The 19,287-nt window shown below is 44.4% G+C and overlaps 1 protein-coding gene across 1 annotated transcript in view; it reads right to left on the bottom strand.

Annotated features, from left to right (window-relative positions):
• Nucleotides 1-15,890, bottom strand: part of CPNE4 (copine 4) — a 653,986-nt gene extending 638,096 nt beyond the window's left edge. The window contains exon 1 of the mRNA XM_065942642.1: nt 15,817-15,890. The gene's annotated coding sequence lies outside the window, so the exon portion shown is untranslated. The remainder of the gene's footprint in view (nt 1-15,816) is intronic.
• Nucleotides 15,891-19,287: the final 3,397 nt, after the last annotated feature.

The following is a 19,287-nucleotide window of genomic DNA, read 5'->3' as shown; positions in this document are numbered from 1 at the left end:
CCAGCAATACTCAGATAGCTGTTATTTCAGATGAAAGACTTAAGTAACTGGTTCAAAGTAATGGGCATGGTATTGCATCAGTATGTAATACAATATATCTGAAAAATAAATTTGATAAATAAAGGTAAATATACATTCACGGGAAACATGAAGATACACATATAAAGGAAGAAGGAAAGTTTGCAATTAGATACTTACTTTAAAAGATAACAGATCACTAGCCCAGGTGAGATGCATGAGACAAGTGCTCGGGCCTGGTGCACTGGGAGGACCCAGAGGAGTCAGGTGGAGAGGGAGGTGGGAGGGGGGATCGGGATGGGGAATACGTGTAACTCTATGGCTGATTCATATCAATGTATGACAAAACCCACTGAAATATTGTGAAGTAATTAGCCTCCAGCTAATAAAATAAAATTAAAAAAAAATAAAGATAACAGAAGCAACCAATATAAAACTAATGAGAATGTGCTTTAATTTTCTCACTTGACCTAATCATGCAATTTCCTGAACTGCAAATTTAACCACACTTCAGCAGATCAATCCCTCTACCTCCAGTCCTAAGATTAAAAAAATTTCAGAAGTTCTAAGAACTACAAGCTCTCAGAAATTAAAAATCTAGAATGAACAAATTTTGCTCCTCCAGCAGGACTAGGCAGTCTGTCGCTGCAACATGCCTCCTAGCCATGGAGCTTAAAGGAGTCAGAACACAGCACAAACTGTACAGTGCTCCATGCTGGTCCTGTCCTTTCCACCCTTCTCTTCCCAAAGGGTCCTGCACATGAAAGCCAAGAGCCAGTGAGCAGGCCTCCCCTTCCTCAGCCCTGGGCTGCTCACATCCTGCTTGACCTTAGCCTTCAGACCTGCCACAGTGAGTAAGTGTGGGATGGGAGAAGGCAGGGCCACTCAGTTGAACCCCAGGGCTCTCAGGGCTGCAGTTCCTGAAAGGAAAACCCAGGTGCAGCCTGGATACAGATGCAAAGGCTGAGGCCCTGCTGACATATCAGCAGAGGCAGCCTGTCACCCTCCCAAACGAATGAATGAATAAATGATGACCCCACAGTCAACCCTGTGGAGCTAAGCAGATGGAAACTCTGGCTATCTCCTTGGGAAAGGGGATCATAGGAACTCCAGGTCCTAAAGGAAGGAACAGCATAAACTTTGAATCAGTAGTCTGCTGCCAGATCACACAATGGAGCATGAGCCCTTCTCCCCCATAGCACAGTTCACATTTCTCCCTGAGTGGAAGACTAATGCCATCACCTCTCCTTCCCTCCATCCCCCACCACATTATCCATCTACCACTCACCACCCTTTGGACTGTGATTTGGGACATCTGGCACATACTAAAGGTCACACCACGAGCTGCAGAACACAAACAATGCTCCACAAAGCAACTCCAAACATCTATTAAGCATAATTTGGATGCTCTCAACTCTTAACCCTCCTTGTTTCTCTACATATAAGACACTCGATACACAGCAGCAGCAGATGGTCATGCTTTGTGACATTGGCTAATAATTCTGTCACCCTGCTTATTTAACTTATATGCAGAGTACATCATGAGAAACACTGGGCTGGAAGAAGCACAAGCTGGAATCAAGATTGCCAGGAGAAATATCAATAACCTCAGGTATGCAGATGATACCACCCTTATGGCAGAAAGTGAAGAGGAACTAAAAAGCCTCTTGATGAAAGTGAAAGAGGAGAGTGAAAAAGTTGGCTTAAAGCTTAACATTCAGAAAACTAAGATTATGGCATCTGATCCCATCCCCTAATGGGAAATAGATGGGCAGACAGTGGAAACCGTGTCAGACTTTATTTTGGGGGGCTCCAAAATCACTGCAGATGGTGACTTCAGCCATGAAATTAAAAGCTGCTTACTCCTTGGAAGGAAAGTTATGACCAACCTAGATAGCATATTAAAAAGCAGAGACATTACTTTGCCAACAAAGGTCCGTCAAGTCAAGGCTATGGTTTTTCTGGTGGTCATGTATGGATGTGAGAGTTGGACTGTGAAGAAAGCTGGGTGCCGAAAAATTGATGCTTTTGAACTGTGGTGTTGGAGAAGACTCTTGATAGTCCCTTGGACTGCAAGAAGATCCAACCAGTCCATCCTAAAGATCAGTCCTGCGTATTCATTGGAAGGACTGATGCTGAAGCTAAAACTCCAGTACTTTGACCACCTCATGTGAAGAGTGGACTCATTGGAAAAGACCCTGGTGCTGGGAGGGATTGGGGACAGGAAGAGAAGGGGATGACAGAGGATGAGATGGCTGAATGGCCATCACCGACTCGATGGGCATGAGTTTGAGTGAACTCCGAGAGTTGGTGATGGACAGGGAGGCCTGGCATGCAGCGATTCATGGGGTCGCAAAGAGTCGGACACAACTGAGCGACTGAACTGAAATGAACTGAATAACTCTGGTTCATGCTGAATGAACATGACTGATGAGGATTCACGAGGCTGTAGCTGCCACTTTGCAGACTAGGGTGCAAAGCATAAACGTTCACCTCCTCTAATATTTTAAGTCTCCTCCTAAGTAACCACATTGCATGCAATGTGCTCAGTCACTTCAGTCGTGTCTGACTCTTTACAACCCTATGGACTGTAGCACACCAGGGCTCCTCTGTCCATGGTATTCTCCCAACAAGAATATTGGAGTGGGGTGCCATTTCCTACTCCACGGGATCTTCTTGACCCAGGATCAAACCCAAGTCTTTTAAGTCTCCTGTATTGGTAGGCAGGCTCTTTACCACTAGTGTCACCTGGGAAACCTAAGTAACCACACTGCACCTCCGTAAATAAATGCTGTGTCTTCTCCCCAACTTAGGGAAGACAATGTTCCCATGATGTCAGGTGGATTTCCATTATTCCATCCCCATAGATAATAACCCCACCCCTTCCTGCAAGTGTTCGTCGGGCAGAAACTGAGGCTGACTGTTGGCTAGGTAGACACACAACAGACATGGAGGGTCAGTGAGCAGGTCTGGCTTCCCCTGCGCCCCATCCCTGGACAAGGAGGGCTAGTGAGGAGCAGAGGCCCAGCTACCTTTCGTGGTTGTGCCTGCTTTATTTTTATCTTTTTATTTTTTGGCCACATGGTTTGCAGGATCTTAGTTCCCCAACCAAGGATTAAACTCATGCCCTTGGTAGTCCTAATCATTGGACAGACAGGCAATTCCTTGTGCTTGCTTTAGAAAATAGGGGTTCTAGAAAATGGACCTAACAATCTGCAAAGCCAACAGGGTTCATCACTGAGAGCTGCTCACATGAGCCCACGGACTCAGAAACAGAATTCTGGGCAAGAAGCTCATGATTTACAAACAGCAAGAGAAACTTAGCTAAAAGAATTCCCAGGAGATGGCCCCTCAGGGGATGTAACATAGTATCCTGTTTGATGTGATGGTAAAAAGGAGATTCAGCTTGCCTCATGTCTTGGATCTTCCTACAATTGCCTCTTTCCAGGAAAATATTTCCTCTAAAATGTTACAGTCACCAGGCAAAACAGGCCCTCTGCAGAAACGCCATGTGAAGGACTCCATGTTACCTCAGGTCCACCAACAGAGATGCTTGGTGTCAAAATTCAGCCTTTAAGGAAGATGATGAATGATCATCCAGCATCACTCATTTTTTTCATTTACTTGGATTTATCTGTGGAACATGCATGTATGACACAAAATACCTGGATAAAGGTAAAAGTCTGCCCACGAACCAGTGATCCATATGTTTGGTGTCAAGAAGGCCACACAGTCAGATGACTGGAGGTTTCTCTTTCCTGCTTCTCATCCTAGGGTCTGCTACATTTAAATAACTGCACAGGTTTTGCTGGAGAAGCCCCCTCCCCTGCCGCCGGTTCATTGGTTTCTATAAAAATAAAAGGAGACCTGATCTCACTGATCATCCACCAAGAATTGCATTGAGTTATGGCAACTCTGATTTGGTGGTTTTACTCAGTAAAACTCAACAAGGCCATAAAACACTCAGAGTCAGGCAGAGCATTCGTATCTGAAAAACCACAGACCATTACACACAGTGAGTAAGTATCTACTAGGCCATCTCATGCTCATTGGACAATGAATCCAAATGATGGGGAAAGCAGTATTTTAGTCATTAACCCACAATTAAACATGATTCAGCTGCCAACATTACACACAAACTGCCAGACTTGAGTCCAGTCCTCCATCTATTTCTCTCACTGTAACGAGACACCAAGAGGGATCCCACAGTGCTTCTCTGGCCATGGCATTTGCCCCAAGGAACACTGAAGGCAACGCATGTCAGTAACTCGTGTGAACTGTAACTTTTTAAATACCACCGGCTGGGATGGGGACCCTTCGGTGAACAATAAAGCCACAACATCCTGTTTTGTCCTGCAACTGGTCATTTAACTGCTGCTTTTTCTTATCATAAACACACATACATTTATTTCCTTAATTTAATATTTATTTATTTGGCTGTATCAGGTCTTAGTTTTGGCACTCAGAATCTTTAGTTGGGAGCACGTGAGATCTAGTTCCCTGACCAGGGATAGAACCTCGACCTCCTGCATTGGGAATGCAGAGTCTTAGACCCTAGAGCACCAGGGAAGTCCCATAAACACACATTTGTGATCCCAAAGCAGGTCAGCCCTGTCTTTAGGAAGCTATCAGCACTAGAAGTAAAGACTGAGGCCCTTGTGCTTTTAAAAAAAAAGTTTAGGAGAAGTTTCTTATCTTTGATGGCTTACAGAAGTCATTAAAACAAGTCAGGGTTTACAGCATAAGAAAATGGTACTATTCACAGCCTGGTTTAGTGTAACAGTTCTCAAAGTATGAACCACATTGTTTTATATTCTAATACTGTAAATGTTGATAGATTTAACCTAAATAAGCAAAAAAAAAAAAAAAATATTTGAGGTCTTTAATAATTTATGAGAGCATAAAGGTGTCCTGAGACCAAAAATCTAAGAACCTCTGCTTTAGTGGAGGGATTGTACATTTTTGAGTAAAATGATTTTTAAGTTTGTCTCCTTTGTTTCCCACCAGCTGTGTCACCTGAGCCCAGTTACTTAACTCTCCAATCTTCCATTTTCTATGGATCAGACTAATCACCCTCATAATTATCTGCTCATTACCTGATTATGTCTGTGGTGTTGATTCCATACCCCCAGCACCTAGCACTGCACATGGCATGATACACGGCAGGGTCTCAATAAACAATTGTGAATTGACTGGTGGGGCAGTTGTGAGGCTTAAATAGGATAATATGTGTAAAGTGCTACTGAGGTACCTGGAATATGGCAAATGTCACAGGTGCTCAGTAAATGTCAGATCCCTTTCCTCATCATCAATGCTATTCTCAGTCACACCCCACAGGAGAGAAAATGCAGACTGTCCAAATAAAGTGAATGTCTAAGGCACTGGTCCTCAAAGTGTGGTTCCCAAACCAGCAGCATCAGCATCACCTGGGATATTGTCAGAGATACAAATTATTTGACTCTAACACTATACCCTCTAAATCAGAAACTCTGATGGTGGGGCCCATAGATCGGTGTTATAACAAAAAGCCTGCAGGAGTTTCTTGATTCCTTCTCCAGTGTGAGAACCATGGCTTCACAATATGAATGGGGTCTCCCTAAAAAAAAAAGAATATCTTGTGCCAGTAGAATTGTGGATTTGACAGTACAGTGTACCCAATATGCTATCTGTTGCTGGCTGCCCAGAATCTTCTGGGTAAAGATAGAGGAGATATATCCCTGGAGAAGAAAATGGCAACCCATTTCAGTATTCTTGCCTGGAAAATCCCATGGACAGATGAGCCTGGCGGGCTACAGTCCATGGGGTCATAAAGAATCAGACATGACTGAGCAGGTACACACATACACACACAGGAGATATATAAATACAATAAATGTCTAATGTGAAGTCTTGTAGGGCAGAGTGATTCATTGTGTATTCTGGCTGTGTATCTGGGGGCCAGTGCTAAACATACTTTGCATTTGAAGTAAATCTGGAATCAGCAGGCGGTTTTACCTTGGAGAAACCCTAGCATAGTGCTTGAGTCATCTCTGTGGCTAGGCATAAAACTTGTGTGTGGAAACAGAGGTGAGGGGGAATGGAAGGACGATGAATGATTGTGCTAGAAGCTGTGAGAGCATGTACTTTTTTGCTAGTTTTTACTGTACCGTCACATACTTCTAGTTTCCACAACTCCCTGGCAACACAGCAAACCACTGCCTTCAGGGTAATTGCTCCTAAATACTAACCTTTAAGGGATGCCATCAGCCAACAACAATGGTGGTCACTGAGGAATTTCCATGCGCCCACAATGGGATCAGATCTTGGGATGCACACACCTTCCAAGGCTCACAGCAACTGCAGAGCACAGACTCTCACATTATTCTCATTTTACATCTGTAGAAACTGAGCTTCAGGAGATTAAGCAGAGCTGGAATTCAAACTCAGGAACACTAATGAGCCTACCTACCCACACAGAACACAATATAATAGAGCACACTTTAGGGAAGGGCTATGATTCAAAGTCAAAATGATTTTTGAAAAAAATCCCATAAATTGTTCACCAAGTACCTTACATGACACTATGACAGCATACAGTACTATATCTGTACGTCACACATTAGATTATATAATAGAAAGCAAACAATCAAAATGCAATGTGAGTATTTTTAACAAGTAATCGAGGGTGTGGAGTTTATTTTGAGGAAACTAAATGCACACTGCAGTCACTAATAAACCTGACTCAGATGCAGGATGGGTGATAAGGAAACAGGCACAGAAGGAGCACCCTATGTACCAGAAGGTTCTAAGCACTCTGGTCACAGCAAGCAGCACACAGTACAGCCACTACCTGGCAATGCCCATGGTACACGGGGGTGGCAGGCACACGCATGCACACCAGTGTCACACAACTGGGCTAGAGAGCAGCCATTCAGGAGGATGTGAAAAGGGAGGATTCGAGCCTTCTTGAGAGACTCAGACACAGAAGGATAGACGAGATACAAAGACCATATGAAACATGGATTTTAAAAAAACACCCTGGTTGAACCCTCCTACACTGTTGGTGGAAATGTAAATTGGTGCAGCCACTATGGAGAGCAGTACCAAACTAACTAAAAATAGAGCTGCCATATGATCCAGCAGTTCCTCTCCTGGGTATACATCTGGGAAAAATAAAAGACATAATTTGAAAAAATACATGCACCCCAATGTTTACTGCAGCACTGTTTATAATAGCCAGGACGCAGAAGTAACCTAAATGTCCAACAACAGATGAACTGACAAAGAAGATGTGCTACATACATACACAATGAAATATTACTCAGCCATAAAAAAAGATTGAAATGCCATTTGCAGCAACATGGATGGATCTGGAGATGATCACGCCAAGTGAAAAAAGTCAGCCAAAGAAAGGCAAATATTATATGATGTCACTTATATGTAGAGTTCAAAACATGATACAAATGAACTCATCTATCAAATAGAAACAGACTCACAGACATATAGAACAGACTTGTGGTTGCCAAGAGAGAGGGAGTCAGGGAGACGGATTGGGGGTTTGGGATTAGCAGAGGCAAACTATTATATAGAATGGATAAAAAACAAGACCCTACTGTTTAGCATAGGGAACTATAGTCAATATCCTATGGGAATGAAGATGGAAAAAAAAAGAAAAACAATTCTCTGGTCTTGAAAATGGGATGGGGGCATCCTAGGTTTGAGTCTTCTTCCTCCCGTTTCCAGTGCTTTGGCGTTAGTCCAATTATTTATAAAATGGAACTAATATCTAACCCACAGAATATGTATTTGTAGTGATTTCAGGCATTTATATTTCTATAGTGGAATAATCTTTTCTGCAAATGTGTATTATCTGAAAGAAATTAAAACTCCTTTTTAAAAAGCATTATATCTCCCTTTAATCTTCTCTGGGAAGAACACAGCAGGAATGGAAGGCTGAGAAAGACCAGCACTCAGTCCAGGTCCTCTGCTGCCTTACACAGTTTTATCCTCATTTTTACAAATGAGCAAATACAACTTGAAAGATTTAGTAATCTTCCCAAAACCAAACAGCTGCTGAGTGGCAGAAACAGGATCTGAAGCAAGTTTGTTTACCATCTAAACCTAAGCCCTTATCTTAAAAAAACTCAATAAATATTTATCTTTATCAATTATATTACAGCCTAGTGATCCAGAATAAGAGTGAAAGAAAAAGAAATAGCATTATTAATGTAGCTGATCAAACTTTCTGGAGCAGCAGCCAGATGCCTGGCCCTGTTTGGGGTTCAGCAGTGAACAAGACAGGAGGAGTTCTGCCTCCTGGGAAGCATGTAGTTGGGAGGAGAAATGGGTGCAGGTTGAATAATGAATTTCACCTTGCTGGGCCTCTGTTTCCTCAACTGGAAAATGGGAAGAAGTGTTCCTAATTTTATGAGATTCTTCAGCTCTCTCATTCTCTGATTCCATAAGAAGTGTTTGTTTTCCTATCTCTTTAAAATTCAGCCAGGCTATGAAATGTGATGAATGTTGTTAGCTGCTCCCCAAATCAATTGTTTCCACCCTTTTTCTCTGAGCAGGCCTTCCTGCCAACATAATTCACAATCAGTCAAGTCACAGAACCTACAGGGCACCCAGCAGAAGAATGACCACCCTGGTTTTTCCGGAGCGCTGCCATCTACCTGGCCAAGTAAACTGAACTCACCTGGCCCAGGTGGCCATCCCTGGTTTCACATCGACACCATCTCAGACTTCCCTGGTGGTTCAGTAGTTAAGCATGCACCTGCCAATACACTGGATTCGATTCCACGTGCTGCAGAACAGTTAAGCCCATGCGCCACAACTTCTGAGCCTGCACTCTATAGAGCCCGAGACCTGCAACTACTGAAGCCTGTGCACCTAAGGCCAGTGCTCCACAAGGGGTGCTCCACTACAGAAGACTGCACAGCCCAAATAGAGAGCGGCCCTCACTTGCCACAACTAGAGAAAGCCCTCGTGCAGCAACGAAGGCCAAGCACAGCCAAAAACAAATAAAATAAAATTTATAAAACCCCACCACCTCAGGCACAAACCTTGTTTTCCGACTTTGTCTTCAAGTTACTCATTGAAATAACTGCAGAAATGTAACAAAGACATCAAATCAGGCATCCTCTGTCCCCAGTGCCTACTAATAAACAGTTTTTCCCAGTGCTTACTAATAAACAGTTTTCTGTCACTTTAATGATAAAGTATTTCTTGCAACCATTCTGCTGCCCTCATTATTTTTCATTTTTGTCATTTGTATTGACCACATCAGCAATACTTTAAAAACAGAACCCTGATTTAGGTTGTTCCAGACCCAACCTTTAGAACTAAGGATTTTGCTGTTATATTTCTGTTTCCTTTAAAAATCATTTTCCTAAAAAAAATAAAAATAAATAAAAATCATTTTCCTGCTTAAATGAAATTAAGTCTATTATATAGGCATTTATCTTAATGATACTGATGAAAACAACACATAGAGGGCAGGAGTACAGGTTGGTTGGATTTAAGAACCTCTATTAGCACAGTTAAATATATATATATAAACCAAAGCACATGCTGAGAGAGATTTCATCCCCTTTTCCCTCCCTCAGAACTACCCTCTATACACCAGATTCCTTAAAATGCAAGGAGATGAAAAAAAACATGAGTGTAAAGAACCTGAGAGACCATTTCCCGGGGTCTCTGAGACAAAGCAAATGACTCAGTCTCTCTCGACCCACAAGGTTTGTTCATCTCTCTCTCATCTCTCTCTCACCATCTGCCCCTCAAGCCACAACTCCAAACCAGGGGAACTCCGTATTGACTGATTCCAGTACCTAACTCAGCCTAGAGTATAGAGGCTGTGTTCAGCGACTGTTCAACAGATGGATACGTGAGACGCTTCTGCTGAAGGGAGGGGTATGGGGCAGGAGGGAAAGGCTCAGATGGAAAGAGAAGAAGGAAGTTTAGGGAGAACTCTCAAGAGAAAGGTCCCAGGGATGAGGACAAGCCTGCCCACTAAAACACCACTTCTACACACTCCACATTCACCACCACAAGCTTCATTTTCCACAGGCCAACATCCAGGCAGGCCTGCAGCTTGCAAACCTGCAAACCCGAGATTCGAGTCAGGCATTTCTGGGTCTGGAGTCCTGCCTCCAGAGAAACAAAGGGCTGTGAGACTGTAGACAGCATGTCAGGTGTCCAGACACTAGGAGCCGACCAGGCTGGAGCGCCCCATCCGATACTGAAGGCAGATCTCTGTCTCCTCTGTGAAGCCAGGTGGTTTGAGCCAGAGAGTCAGAGGTGCCCCGTAACCAACCCCTCCTCTTTGGGCATCTCCTTGGGGTTCTGTCGCCCCTATCTCCAACCCCACGCCCCAGCCAGGAGGTCGGGCCTGGGAGCCGCAGGTGGGCTCCGCTGGTGCTCCGGCGCCCTCTCGCGGCGGTCCGCTCTAACGCCATCTCTCAGCCCTTCCTCCTCCCTCTCCAGTTCTGGGGGATGCACTCGCCTTGGGCACTAGCCAGCCTGATTTTTTTCCTCTTCTCCAAGTGCGATGAAGTGCCCTACAGAAGTTAGCATCTCTTGAATAAGGAAGCTCTTTTAGTCAATACACCTTAAACCTGAGATGGTTGCTTCTAGAATTCACTTTAAGTACTACATTTTTCTCCTGATGTTTGAAGCTGCAGCTTTAGTTTTCTAAGTCAGAAGAAAGTCAGCAATATGATGTTCTGAGCAAGAGATGGAAAAGCAACATTTTAGAAAGTTTGTTCTTTTTGAAAGGATCTTTCATTTAAGACAGAATAAAGGATTCCCCTGTGGACTTTCTTAAACTGGATACACATAAAATCTCTATTTACTTTATTGACTCAATTGTGACATTTAAAATAGAAAGTTAGGACTGAGCATGAGCAATTCTTCATAAAACATGAACATTAACAGGGATGGCTGCAGACAATGACTTTGTACAACTTTGTACAAATTGAATCACATCTATTGAGTAAATATTGCACTGGCTCCAAGAGAGAGCAGAATATTAAGACTCAAGACAGCCAGTGAAGGTAGGAGAACCCCTCCCCCACCATCACCCCCGACTTGGACTTGGTCAAGATCATCAGTACCCATGGCCGCCACCACAGTAATTATCTCCAGGGAATGTGAGTCTCTTTTCAGAATCAAGAGACTTGCTTAGTAATCAAGAGGGTTGCTTAGTGAGTTCCCTGATCTTGAGCATGTCATCTCTCTGAGGCTCAGTTCCCACATCTGTCAAATCAAACAGCTGGAGTCAACAGATGATCCCCAAGCTCTCTTCTGGTTCTGACAGTCAAAGATTTAAAGTGATAAAATTGTTGTTCACAGTTCAGAGATAAACCCACCACAGCCCAGCTTAGAGGGGCTCCCCAATCCATACAAGGGCACCAAAATCATAGGACAAGGATAAACCTTCCCAAATAAGTCATCCTTATCACGTTCCACTCTTCAAGACTTGCCTTCAGGCCTTCTATGTTTACTCAGTTAAAAAGCTAGTGGTTCTCAAGATGCTTTCCCAAGACTATACCACCAAAGAAAAGACTTCCCAGCATTTGCTAACTTAGGGAAAACATATACTATATGTCATATATATTTAGTAGTTCATAGCGGAAAGCTCCCACATAAATGTGATTTCTAGTACAGAAAAGACTAAAAGTATATGTAGGCATTACTATGTTTTTACTCTGTAGTCACAAGTTTTAGCAGATTGGTTGAATTTAATGCTAACTGAGGTTCTACTATATATTGTCTATTTCAAATAACACAGAAAATATAACATTTTGCCTGACCCATTGATTGGGCTTGATTTTGGACTTACCAACCTCCACAAGAACTTCTCACTCAAAGAAAGGATATGTTACTCCAGCCCCCTTAATTTTGATAACATACTTCCCTCGAAAGAAAGACCATTCTAGAATTTTTAGATCATGCTAAAAAGAATCAAAGTTCTATAATCTGTCTTTACTATCTGCATTCAATCAGAAGAAAGGCAAAGTTAAAGGCAACTCTATTGTCATATGCTGGCAGGTCAGTTTTAATGCACTATAGGATGGTCTTGAACTATGTGACATTTTATTTTAAGTGCATGGAAACTTTTCTGTCTTGATAGATATTTTGTGACTCTAATACACTGGCTACTGTTGCCAAGGAAATATGACTTTGGGTTACTGCAGGGATCCAAAGAGGCTTTTGTTTTTGTTGTTGTTGTTGTTGCTTTTTATTAAATATTAACATGACAAAAATGGAAAAAGTAAATATAGAGAATAAATTCAGCCCCTTTCCTTTTCAAAATGCATGAAATACAGACCCTCTGGTCACATCTCTGATTTAAAAATACAAAGATTTGTGAAGTGACTTTCCAAACTGGTTTAGAGACTTTCTCTCAACCAGTGAGGCTGGTACCATCAGAGTTCTCTCATTTTTTTTGTTCTGGATTGAGGCCCCTGTGAAAGCATGGTACACTGATTATACACAATATTAGCTACTAACCGCCAGTGTGTTTACCTCCAAATGGGAAAATCCTTTCTTTATGAGAATAAAGGTGGTTAAAGGTCCAGTGTATTATATTTCAGAAAACTTGCAAAGAGAAGACAGAGAAATGCACAGTGCAAAGTCTATAAATACCTTCAGCTGAGTTTCAAAAGATTCCAATATAGATGAGAAAAAAGATTTCACCACTGACCCATTTTTTTTTCCCTCTGTGATTCCTTCTAGCTAGTAGAATCTAAAGTTTTTCAGTCATGAAAGTGGACTCAATCATTGGATAATGAGAAGGATACAGCCTCTATTTCCTGGAATACTATATGAAACTACTTTGGAACCATATAACAACTTTGCTTCCCACTAACTAAAGTACAGACAGTATCTTAAAATTAGATGCCCACATGCAGATCAAGAAACCTGTCAGACAAGGCATTTTTTAATCAAAACCTCCAGAAGCAGGGTCTCCTTAAGACAAACCAAGGATTCAAGCAAAATGCCATGCTATTACCTGAGACCTGAAGATAAACAGGAAGTCTGTAACAACCTAGAGGAGTGGGATGGGAAGGGAGATGGGAGGGAGGTTCAAGAGAGTGGGGACATATGGCTGATTCATGTTGATGTTTGGCAGAAACCAACAAAATTCTGCAAAGTAATTATCCTTCAATTTAAAAATAAATAAATAAAAAGAAACACACAAATCTCAGAGCAACTATTTTTAAAGAGATATTCAGCAACTGTAGGAAACTGCTTGTCTTATGCTGGGAAGATCACTGCTCCCAATAAATTATGCCAGGATGAGCACTCACAGGAATGGTATAGGTTAGACGTCCGTGAACCTTTTCACAGGGCAACACATTAGCAGACCTTTGGTTCCATTATAGGAGAGCTCTTCTGATTGATGGTTTCCCTAATGTCTTGGTAGTAAAGAAGACACCTACCAATGCAGGCGACTTAAGGGACGAGGGTTCGAACCCCAGGTTGGGAAGATTCCCTAAAGAAGGAAATGGTAACCCACTCCAGTATTCTTGCCTGGGAAATCCCATGGACAGAGGAGCCTGGTAGGCTAAGTCCATGGGGTTGCAAAAGAATCAGATACAACTTAGTGACTCAACAACTTCTCACTGAACCATTAAAACCAGCCCAGGATTCCACAGCCACTCCCACTATGGAGGGATACTTCTTTTTACTTAAGGCTTAGGGGAAATCACCTAGTTTTCATGTGGTTTGAGTTTGGTCCTATGAAACCCTCAGAAGTTCCCTCCAGAGATAAATAAGGAGATCCTGGCCTTTATTAATATGCACAATGAACATAGGTGTCCTAGCTGTACTTCCCAAACCTATTTTTATCCAACTCCCTACCTTTCATCTGCTCTGAACTCAGACCTATCTATTAGAGTGACTTTGTAGGTCTTTCTTTAAAAATGGACTGATAATAAAATGAATTTAACCTAGAAGCAGCAGTTTAGTTAAGGGAAATGAAAACATCAGAAGTTATCTAATCACAACCACAGCCATCCAGAGCTCTGTCTTATCTGCTGGGTAATAAAACGGAACCTTCCTAAGCTTGAAGAACATCAAATGAAGTAAGCAACATTGTTTGCCTCTGGCTTTTGAGGGGATCTTATGAAGCTTAACCAGTCAGCTAGTTCAGTTGCTCAGTCGTGTCCAACTCTTCGTGACCCCACGAACGGCAGCACGCCAGGCTTCCCTGTCCACACCAACTCCCGGAGCCTACTCAAACTCATGTCCATTGAGTTGGTGATGCCATCCAACCATTTCATCCTCTGTCGTCCCCTTCTCCCGCCTTCAATCTTTCCCAGCATCAGGGGCTTTTCAACCAGTATACATGAAGTACAAAACATTGGCATGGATTTGAAACATCTGTGTTCTAGGAAAGTTTTTGTTGTTGTTGTTATTGTTGCTTTTTTCAGGGGTGGGGGTGGGGGAGTGGGAGAGTGCAGGGTTGGGGGGAGGTTGTTTTAACATAAAGCAAAAAAGCAAAACACAAAACCGGTCCTTGAGAACAGAGATTGTTAAGAGGGCAGTAGAGAGAAGGAATGGGGAGAAAAGAACATCTCCTCTGAAGTGAAGGTAGCTTTTACAAAAGAATAGGGTTTAGTATCAGCTTCAGGAAAACACTTTAAAATACCTTGGACAGCTCAAAACTCCTGGTTAAGGACCCAAAAACCAAGTGAGGCACAGCAGTGCTTTAAAAATCCTGGCAAAGCAGCAAGAGGATGAGGAGCTGGGTTTGCATAATTTTCAATACAGGAGGAAAGAAGCAGAAGCATCAGCTCTGGCATCAATGGGTCAGTTGCAGGGGGCGTGGGCGGAGGGTATTTCTCTCTCAAAGTCTCCCAGGACACTCATCCCTCCCTACACCACCTCACTACCATTCACCCTTCCTCCCTCCACCTCCGGTACCCCGGGGGCAGCACTTTTTATGCTCGAGGCCCTAGGGACCATCTCTGCAGCCTGGATTCTTCCCGGAGCCTGGCAAGTTCGGAGGCTGGAAGTCAGGCTTCCCAGGCCGCTGGAGGCGCGGTGGGACCTGGAGGAAGGGTGAGGCATCTGAAACCTTTAAAGCCCACCCTCGTCCTTCAAGGCGAGGAAGGAACGGATCTTCCTAACAGCACTTTTCAGAGGTCAGCCTCCTACCCAAACGACGGTGATCAATACACACTTGACCCCGCAGGTACCAATTGTCTCCTTCAATTTCACCCTAAGGGTCCTTGGGCTTCTGTGACAGCTTTGGTCCCGACCTCTTTAGTGGGCTGCGGCCAGCGCTTCAGAGGTCCCTCAGTCCCAACCCCGTTCCCTCCCCGTGGCACTTTAACTAATAGAGGAAGGAGTGCAGAGGGATGTGGCTGAATCAAGGAACCTGAGAACCATGGATGAGTTTTAAGCCAGAGAGCCCGAAATACAATTAAGTATTATCGCACCCTATCCTAGGGGGGTTAGGGAGGAGGAGGGGAGGTTAGGAGGCTGAGAGGCTGAGTTTCGCCGCGGCGGTCCAGCCCCGGGACCCCGCACAACCCCCACCCCCATCCTCCTCGCTTTCCCGCCGCCAGGAGGATAGATGCTGCGCCTCCAGGTCCCGACTGCCTCCGGACTGGCAGACCCACCCCCTCCCCAACCCCCGCCAGCCGAGCCCGCCGGGCGGAGGAGAGGGGCGAGGGGAGGGACCGAAGTTCCCCTGGACCAAGAGGCGGCGCGCGGCTCTTCCTAGACAGCAGCGCCGGCTCGGAGCGAAGCCCCGCACCTCAAAAGTTGGTCTTGGTACGCGGCGCAGGGTCCCGACCAACTTACCTGGCGCGGGCCCCGAAGGCGGACTGGGCTTCGGCGGGCGACCTGGACGCAGCTGCGGTGCGGCCGGGGGCGGGGACGCGGTCGGGCTCGGGGGTCGTGCCGCCCTCCCCTCGGGCTCTTAGGCAGCTCAGCAACCGCCGAACGAAGAGGCGCCGAGCTGGGAGTTCGGGCGGCGCGGGGACCCGGGCTCCATGCCGGGGGCGGGGGCGGAGCCGCTCGGCCCTCGGTCACTCCCGGGGAGAGGTGGGGGCGCTGGAGAGGGGGGCGGAGCGGGAGCCGGGAAGCAGGGCGCGACCCCGCGGCGGGGAACTACGGCTCGGCAGAGAGCTTCCACCTTCTGACGAAACCCGCGCGCCCCGCCGCCCGCGCGCAGCCGGCCCTGAGGCCTGGGAGCGAGCGCCCCCTGGGGGCTTCGGAGGAGGGCGCGGCCGGGAGCCGAGGGCGCTGCCCCGCCCTCCGGGAGCGGATCCTGAGCCGCTGTTGAGCCCTGGATAGCGGTCACGCTGGTGGCAGCTGCAGCCCTAGCTCCCCGCGAGGCCCAGACGCTCACCCCGGAGTCCTGGGGTCAAGTCACCCTAGAGACCTCCTCTTCATTTCAGAGGAAATCGGAAATATCTGGAAAGAGGTAGCAGCGATGCTACTTTTTGCACACATTCCTGGAAACTTCTTGGATGGATGCTCATCTGCCACCAAAAGCGGTGACGAGATCGCTCATCTCTGAATCCTCTATGTCTACAAGAGCGCTTGGCGTATGGTAGGAGCCTGGAAGTTATTTTTTAGTAAATAAATGCATGAATAAATGAATGGATATTGAGGCTCTTTTTCATCTCATAATATCTTCCGGAACACATCCACTTTACAAATAATATAAGATAAAGAACTGCTTGGGGAATACCACTGCTTAAAAATAAGTATAAACATGCCGTCTTATGTTAAGAGGTTAACCATGACCACATGTTATGAAGCACTTTAGAAAGAAAGTGACTTTTCTGCTCCAAGCTTAGGTCGAATTCAGGCAAGTGCGTGCTTCAGATGTATACTGTGCACTGCTCTTGATTGTTCCAAAAATAGTAGATAAACTAGACAGTTACGTTCTCTCAGCATGGAGGGTATTGTCAGAACCACACATTGGACTTCAGAATCCATAAGGTTCAGAAAAATCTGTCTCTGTCCGACATTGGAATGACATGGAGGATATTGCACACACTGTGGACCGAGAGACAGGGACATAGCCGGGTCTTCCTCCCCATCTTCTTAAGGCACGTCTAACAAGACCCCTCTTCATTTAAAGAGGTTATCAGCCAAGGACTTTTTACCAACCACAGTGTTCTAAATTTCAAAGGCCAGAAAAGAAATAATTGGATGAGGAACAGGAACCTCACTCGTGGTTCTGTAGAGCCAATTAGGAAGATTTTTGAGAGGCAGAGGAAGATAATATTTCTCTTCCCCCAGGTTACCTCTCAAGTATGCCATTTTGAAGGTCTTGAGACCTTCAGCCACAAAATATCGACCCTAGAAAGAAACTTAGGGAGCTTGTCTGTATAGTAAGTGCCTTTGATTCACTTTGATTGGAGAAACTTGGGTCAGGTGCTTAAGCACAAGTCAATCATTGTGGCCTCACAGGATTCCCTTGATGCTACAGGCCTTCCACAGAGCTAGGGAGCATTCACTGTGCTCTGTTGCACTTCTGGAGCCGAAGTGGAGCTCTGCCTGATCCACAGCAGCTGAGCATGAGACACAGGATGGTCCCCCGAAGGAAATTCATTGTCGTACTACAAGAAAACGAGGGATAGATGCTGTGCAGGCAAAGTCAGCATATGTTTACTGAATATGGAAATACTAAGTAAGAAAATATTCCTTTCCAGTTTAATAAAGAAGTAGCCTTGGAGATAAAGTTGAGCTGGACTGAATTTGCAAAAATGAGGGAAAGAAAAAGGAAAGTGATTATGTATTTCCTTGCATGTTGATTGTGTCCTCTGAAATCTAAGTCCCATGAAGGCAGGTGATAGTCTGTTTTGTTTCTTGTGATCACAACCCTGATCACTGCAATGTCTGTCACTTAGCAGATAGTCAATAAACATTTGTTAAATTTACATTAATGCCTTAGAGTTTACTGAACACAAGCGTCTTATGGGAAAAGGAATTAAGGTGAGAGAAAAGGCATTAAGGTATGTTGATCATGTACTATTTCCAGGCAATCTGTAAGCTACTCTATGGATCACCACCAGTTGCCCACATAGATTTTATTATCTTTACAAAAAGCCCAGGGTTTGGGTGATCAGAATGCACAGACCAGAGAACATAGTGTTGATGGAAGCAGGCTCTGAAAGCACAACTAAAAATGACATACCCAGGAACCACAGGGCAAATTAGACAGAACCACAGGGAGAGTCCAGTATAACCATTGTTAGTCCCTGTGCTAAAGGCACAAACACACAAGCTGAACACAGCGCCACTACTTGTGACAAATACGGTTTCCTCTGCCAGCAGGCTTCAGCTCCCTAATTAGAAACAGTTGCCTGCAAACCAGTGTGCAGAACACACGTGCAACTCTATGCCAGAAATTTGGATTTTTTTCTCAAGGAAAAAAATTTCACTGAAGGTAAACTCAAAGAGGCTCTCTGCCAGGCACAGAAAGCAAAATTCTCTCCCACCTCACCCATGAAACTAACAGTCCAGCCCATCTCTACAAATGAAGATCTATAACCAGCTCATGAACTCAGGTCGCAGTCACTGCAAGTTGCTCATTCGCTGGAGTCCCTTCAACTACTGTTACATCAAAACCCCGGATCGGTATCACTCACCTCCTTCCAACTCTCCTCTTCGTGGATTCTGAGCTGCTGGGCTCTACAGACATCGTTAAAATGATCTAAAGAAAGCCACAGGGTCACGGCGCCACTGGCATTCCCAAGCCGCAAACGGAGCCTCCAGTTCTGTGCAGATCCTTTCACTGGGTCTCTGTTTGATAACATAAGGGGAGGCATTTGCTTACTGTCCTATGCCAATATGAAAGGCACCCCTCCCATCAGTGTGACAAGTGCAATACTGGAACGAAGCCAGAAAATGAAAAGGGAAAAAATGTGGATTCTTACCAATGTAATTGATCCCATTTTTTTAAGGGTGACAGATGATGAAGGGGAAAAACAGGTGGAGAATCAGTGCCCTGTATTGAAAACCTTAGATTCTTCCCTGAATGATTCAGGGTGAGCATTTTGTTTTGAAATTGAATTCCTATTTTCTTTTTTTCTTTCTTTCTTTTTTATCTTTTCTTTTTTGCATCAGTCAAAGAGACTGCTATAAATAACGGAACTTATTTTGGAGACTTTGGATCAGAAAAGAATCTTGCATTCCTCCCCCCAGGGTTATTTATATATATAAAATGTGTTCTTTTTTCTATTTATGTGATTTTGAGAATTGACTGATATGTCTTCCTCTAGTGTTTCTATATATGCTTAAAATGGGTTATGTTAC

The sequence above is a fragment of the Muntiacus reevesi genome, chromosome 8 (genome assembly GCF_963930625.1).
Source record: "Muntiacus reevesi chromosome 8, mMunRee1.1, whole genome shotgun sequence".
Classification (NCBI taxonomy): Eukaryota; Metazoa; Chordata; class Mammalia; order Artiodactyla; family Cervidae; genus Muntiacus; species Muntiacus reevesi.
The sequence above is the reverse complement of the archived record's forward strand: the minus strand, read 5'-3'. Positions and strand labels throughout refer to the sequence as shown.